Consider the following 6,158-nt stretch of genomic DNA (forward strand, 5'->3'; position numbering starts at 1 on the left):
GATTTAGAGCAAAGCGCGCACACATTTTCCAGATACCTTCGAGGAGCAAAGATACAGATTTAAAACTTCACGCATTTCCTCCTGATTGGGGCATCCTTAGTTATTTCATTAGGGTTGACCCCCTTCCTCCTCGCACGGCCTGGAGCTCTTTCCTGCGCCTGACTTGCCTTGATGTCTTAAATCCATTAATATATCCTTGATTCCCCAAATGAATGTGTACTGCAGAAACCAAGTCTCAAAAGCGCATCCCTCTCCCCTGCCCCTAGTTAGTTGAAGAGTAATTCAGGAAAGGGGGTTGCTTTGTTGTCGTTGTTGTCCGGTTTTTTGTTGTTGTTGTTGTTTGTTTGTTTGTTTAAATCAGCGCCTAAAAGGCAGTTTTCAAGAAGTCGTAGATAGAATACTCATAAGAGACAAAATAAAGGAGAAATAATAGTTACAAAGCTTCTAATTTTGGCTCTTACAGATCAAAACATAGTAGCCATGTGTTATGACAGTGCATGGAAAAGGTAAAGCAGTACACACTCGCATGCACACACACGCACAGTCTCTGTGAAAAAAGGGAAAGATTAGCCCTGTAATATATAGCTGTCCTGGGCGTTTTGGGTTGCTGGTATCTCTTATCCCTTCCCAAGACTATGCAAGTGTCTAACATAACTGCACACATTGTCAGGAAAATTAAGCAGGTCAAGTCCGTTGAAAAACATTTGCTCCAGCACGTTATATCTAACTTGTGTGTTAGGGAAACTGAGGGGAGGAGATGTTCCTCAGGAGGAAAAAGAAAAAAAAATTTAAAGAGTTTTGTTCCAGTTTTGACACATTCTAGGGGGTTTGCTTTAAATGAGATGCACTTTCCCTCTTTTCATCTCTTTTCTTCAACCAAAATTGGGTCTGGGCTTGGTAGACATGTGATTGCTGATTGCCTTTCTTCTTATCCCTTCCTACCCATCTTTTTCCTCCTTTCCCTTATTCTGATTCATTATGCTGTCTTATAATGATGCCTCATTTCTCTCTCTTTCTCTCTCTTTTGGCATGGTCTTAGCAGTGATATCCATAGCAGTGCTCAAATATGTGTGTAAATCAATCTAAATATGATTCCTAAGAAACATTATCAGAAAAATGCTGCACCTGACCCATTCAACCCAAGGCTTTAACCAGCTTTTATGTTTCATTTGTAATCCACATAAACATACACCTTCCATCTGGGCAAGAAGAAATTGGGTACTTCAAAAAGTTGGTGGAAAAATGGAATTGAAAGGTAACACATCTTTCCAAGAACTTTTTGAAGACTTCTTGTATGTTTCATTGTTTTCATGCCTTTTTGTAAAAATAATAACAATACACAGGGGGAATGGAATTTAAAGGACCCCAAACTTATAAAGTCCTGTATGTCAGTGTTTAAGTTTTTCCAAGAACACAAAACAGTAATTTAATGCTGAATAGCACTGACCATTTCCTTAAACAGAACTGTGGATCTTCCACACCCCACACCCCAAAATAAAACAGCACATGCAACAAAAATAAATTGAACTGATTGAATCTCTTGAGATGCTGACCTAAAATTATCTTCTAGCTTTGTCCCATTATTAGTACTATAAAATGGATATTTATTGTAAAATATTTTTCAAATGCTTGTGGGTGCACCTGTGAGATGTTCTTTTGGTATCCCAGAGTTCTGGAGGATAGCATTTGAGAATCTGCAAGGTGAGGGTATGCCACAAATCTAAAGCATCCCCTGTGGTTTGGTTACCACGCAGCCAGAGAAAAAAATTCTAAAGCTGAGGAACACTTCGGGGGACGGGGCGCCTGAGGGTTGGCAGTTCCTCTCGTCTACAGCAAAGCATGAAGTCATGTCTGCTCCCCATACCATGTATGGAAGTTTGCCCACATACTAGCAACCTGCTTGTCATTGCAATGAGAGTGTGGGCTTGGAGAAGAGTGATCTCCAGCTCAGGGGAGAATTCATCTGTGGCCACAATCTAAAATCAGAGAGACCTCAACAACAACAGTGGCAAGTTTCTAAGGGAATCTATGTCCCTGCTTATAAAAGAGCAAGTCTTGGTCCATTCAGCACAGAGTAATGGTTGATATGGGTATTCTGGGTCCTCATTTTCCTGCACTGCCATTTTCATGATTTTAACTAGTTACTTATTCCTTGAATGGATCATCTGAAGATTTTAGATTTTCCAATTTGTTTTAATCTACCAGAGACCAAACCCCAGGGCCAGATGGAATCAAATCCCCAGTGAGAATCACTGCAGGTCTCTCCTGAATTCAGAAGCCCTGGCAGTTTATCATCCTAAACCCACGGCTAGAGAGAGGAACGCAAAATCCAAATAGCCTGAAATCACCAAGAATTGGGGAGAGAAGCAAATGACAAAATAACAAGAAAGCAGGTTGATCACAGGGATTGTTTTTGTTTTTAACATGATTTCCAGGGGATTAAATTGTGGCAGTTTGCTACAGTTATAGGTAGTGATAACTGGTGGTTTCAAAGAATGCTGAGATTCAGAGATTTCTTAATGTTAAAAAAGATTTTACAACATGTTCAGCACATTAAAAGGACACTAGGGTAGCATTCAGAAGATCTGGACTCCAGCCAGGCCTTATTACCCATGAAATTTTCGCCCCATCATTTTCTTTCTTTAAGCCTCAGTTTTCTCAAATGGAAAACAAGGTATGGTACCTTCTGACTTGGGTGCTAAGAGAGTTAAGAAAGGATCCATTTTGGGCCGGCCCGTGGCTCACTCGGGAGAGTGCGGTGCTGATAACACCAAGGCCCCGGGTTCGGATCCCATATACGGATGGCCGGTTCGCTCACTGGCTGAGCGTGGTGCTGACAACACCAAGTCAAGGGTTAAGATCCCCTTACCGGTCATCTTTTAAAAAAAAAAAAAAAAAAGAAAGGATCCATTTTGATAAAGGATACTACAAGGGGCGTTATAAACTGCTTAGGACTACATACGTCTAAAGTTTATTTTTAAGGTGTTATTGAATTTTAACTCTGGAAAATTGACAGCCCATATGTATACCATAGATGGAAAATCTTAGTAGGTTCTTTTAGCATGGAGATTTCTTTTCCAGGAATGCCACAAAGGGTTAATAATTACCTATACAACCCCTGAAGACTTGCAGGGTGGTGACAGCCCTGCTTTGAGCCTGTTTTGTATCTCTCTTCCAAGGAAAATAAAACCGTGTACTCATTAACTCCTTCCTTGCAATAATCTTGTCAAGGAGATGGATTGGTGGAGAAGGTAAGAGAGGAAACTAATGAGTCTGGGGATGGAATATAAGGAGACAGTTTTAAGATTTCCCTGTCCCCCATTCCAACATTTTCCTTTGGTGGAGGTGGGGAGAGGTGTGTTTTCTTGTGCAATCTCTGACTATTGGAATATTGGTTCATGCCCAAACAGTGCCAAGCTGCAGCTGCTGTATTTCCGCAGCAAGAATGGCTTGTAACTGCAGCTCAGCTGTGACCCTTCCCAGGTCCCTGCCTTCCTCTACAGAGCAGCATCGACCAGGGGCCGAAATCCTTTACAGTCCACCTTCTATTACACTCTAGAACCTGGACACTTGACCTTGCCTTATGAATTTGCAATTTTAACTGGTTCACTGAAAGGATTAAAAAATTATGAAAGCTAGGAGCATTTCAGAATTCTGAGATTTCGGAGTGATGGTCAGTATAAGAGGCAGCCCCTTAGCTCTGATGATGTTAATGAAAGGATTGGCTAATTACATCATCAGCAGAAACTGCACCTCTCACCCCCAAACTGCTGCTTTTCCAAATGTTGCTTAGAAAAGCATGTGAAAGAGTCGGGTGGGGAGGACCAAAGTTTATGCTTTACTGCCAGCAACTCAAAAGTAACACTTCAATGTATATAAAAAACAGCACATTTATCAAAACTTATAATTTTCATGAAGTCATATACCCTATATTTTTCAAAGCAACGTCACATCATAGCAATGGTCATTTACTGAGCACTTATGTGTCTGTCACTTTACTGAGTGCTTTATATACTTTTTTTCAGTGAGGTAAGAGTTAAGAAAAATGCTCAGTAAATGCTCAGGGCCAAGATTCCAAACCAGCTCTGTGGACATTAAGGGGCCATTATGACATTTGAGCCTCATAAATGTTGAATGTGACAATTGTTATTGTTCCCACTTTATAGATGAGAAAGCTGAGGGTTTTTCTGTTTTTGTTTTTTTAAAAGATGACTGGTAAGGGGATCTTAACCCTTGACTTGATGGTGTCAGCACCACGCTCTTCCAAGTAAACTAACCGGCCATCCCTATATAGGGATCCGAGCCCGTGTCCTTGGTGTTATCAGCATCACACTCTCCCAAGTGAGCCACGGGCCGGCCCTAGAAAGCTGAGTTTAAATGATTGTCCTAAGGTCACAAGGGTCAGGAATAAATAGAATCTTAAATCAAAATTCCATCACAGCCACCATCACACACACTTTATATTCAGTATATGTCTTATGAGATGCGTCATGAAGCCTCTTTCTCAGGGACATCACAAGAATGGACAGCATTTTCAGATTTTCTCTATGATTAATAAGCCAAAAATTTTAAAGATAAATAAATATATTCACCACCGTTTCCACCTTACATAGCAGCACTTGTATAATAATAATGATTAATAATTACTGAGCACTTTCTATGTGCTAGGCATTAGTTCACATTATAGCTTAATTTCGCTGAAGTTGCATAAGAATTCTGTGAGATAGGTCCCATAGAGATCATCATTTTATGCATGAAGTTACTGAGATACTGAGGTCAGTCAACTTACCCACATCACATCCCAGTCAGGTTTTGAGCAGGAATCCAAAGCCTGTACTCACAGCTATCCCACCACAATCATATACCCTCTCTTATCATTCTCTAGTTCTAGCATTTTTTGTATTTATCTTTCCTTCCAGACTGGCAACTCATTAAGTCCAGAGCCTGAGTCTTAATCCTTTCTTGGCGTTTCCACCGTCTAACACAGTTTCAGGCACATGGTAGGCACAGAGCCAATATTTGCCATATGAGCTCTGCCCACTCCACAAGGAGGGAGACTTAGTGAGCACCATTCCCTTGTATACATATTTGTATTCAAATCCATGCACCAACAGCATCAACATGACCTGCAGTCAGGGGCTGGCCCGTGGCTCACTTGAGAGAGTGTGGTGCTGATAACACCAAGGCCGCAGGTTCGGATCCCTGTATAGGGATGGCCAGTTAGCTCACTTGGGAGAGCATGGAGCTGACAACACCAAGTCAAGGGTTAAGATCCCCTTACCAGTCATCTTTAAAAAACAAAAAACAAAAAACAAAAAAACACTACCTGCAGCTTCTCAGAAATGTGAATCTCAGCCCCTACCCCGGACACATGGATCAGAATTGGCCTTTTAACAAGACCCCCGGGTGTTTCGTTTGCACATTTGTAGAATGAAGAACACCAGGTCACCATATGAACACTACATACACACCTCCTGAGACTGCCTCCCCCATCACCACCGTGTGATAGGCCATGCTCTTTGTACTTGATGTATCTTTATATGCACGTTTGTGTGTTTACATTTTCCATATTTTCACAAGTCCTTAATAAAATAATTTCAAAAATAAAGGCAAACATGTGGTTGGCATTATTGCCCCTAAACTGAAGAGCATTCAAAACATCTGCTGTCCATGAAATTTTGGTAATATCCTCTCATGCTGTTCAACTCTCTTTTTCTTCGAGATGCATTCAGACTAATAAGAAGCATTTGGGAATTTCGTGACCTGTTATATTTGTTTCCAAAAGGACAGTTGAGTTTATGACACATTTCAAATTTATTATAAACATATAGACAGACACATATTATATGCTTTCCACTGTCATTCTTATCCATGAGCTACATTCTTAGGTAATCATTTAAACATCCTTATTTCCCTGAGGGAATTCTGACACTCTTCTTGGATTTAGATGCTATAAATTCCAGAAAAGTCTTTGTCTTTTCACAAGATCCCACTCCCCCACCTCCACCCCACCAAAAAACCAAACTCTTTCTTATTTGAAGTGCATCAACTGGGTAAGATTTGGAGAAGGCAAGTGAGTAGATTAGTAGTCTGCATAGAGACCGCCAGCAATTTCTCCCACCAAGACGTGGGGTCTATTTACTCCCCCTCCTTGAATC

This window comes from Cynocephalus volans, chromosome 11, assembly GCF_027409185.1.
Source record: "Cynocephalus volans isolate mCynVol1 chromosome 11, mCynVol1.pri, whole genome shotgun sequence".
Taxonomy (NCBI): domain Eukaryota; kingdom Metazoa; phylum Chordata; class Mammalia; order Dermoptera; family Cynocephalidae; genus Cynocephalus; species Cynocephalus volans.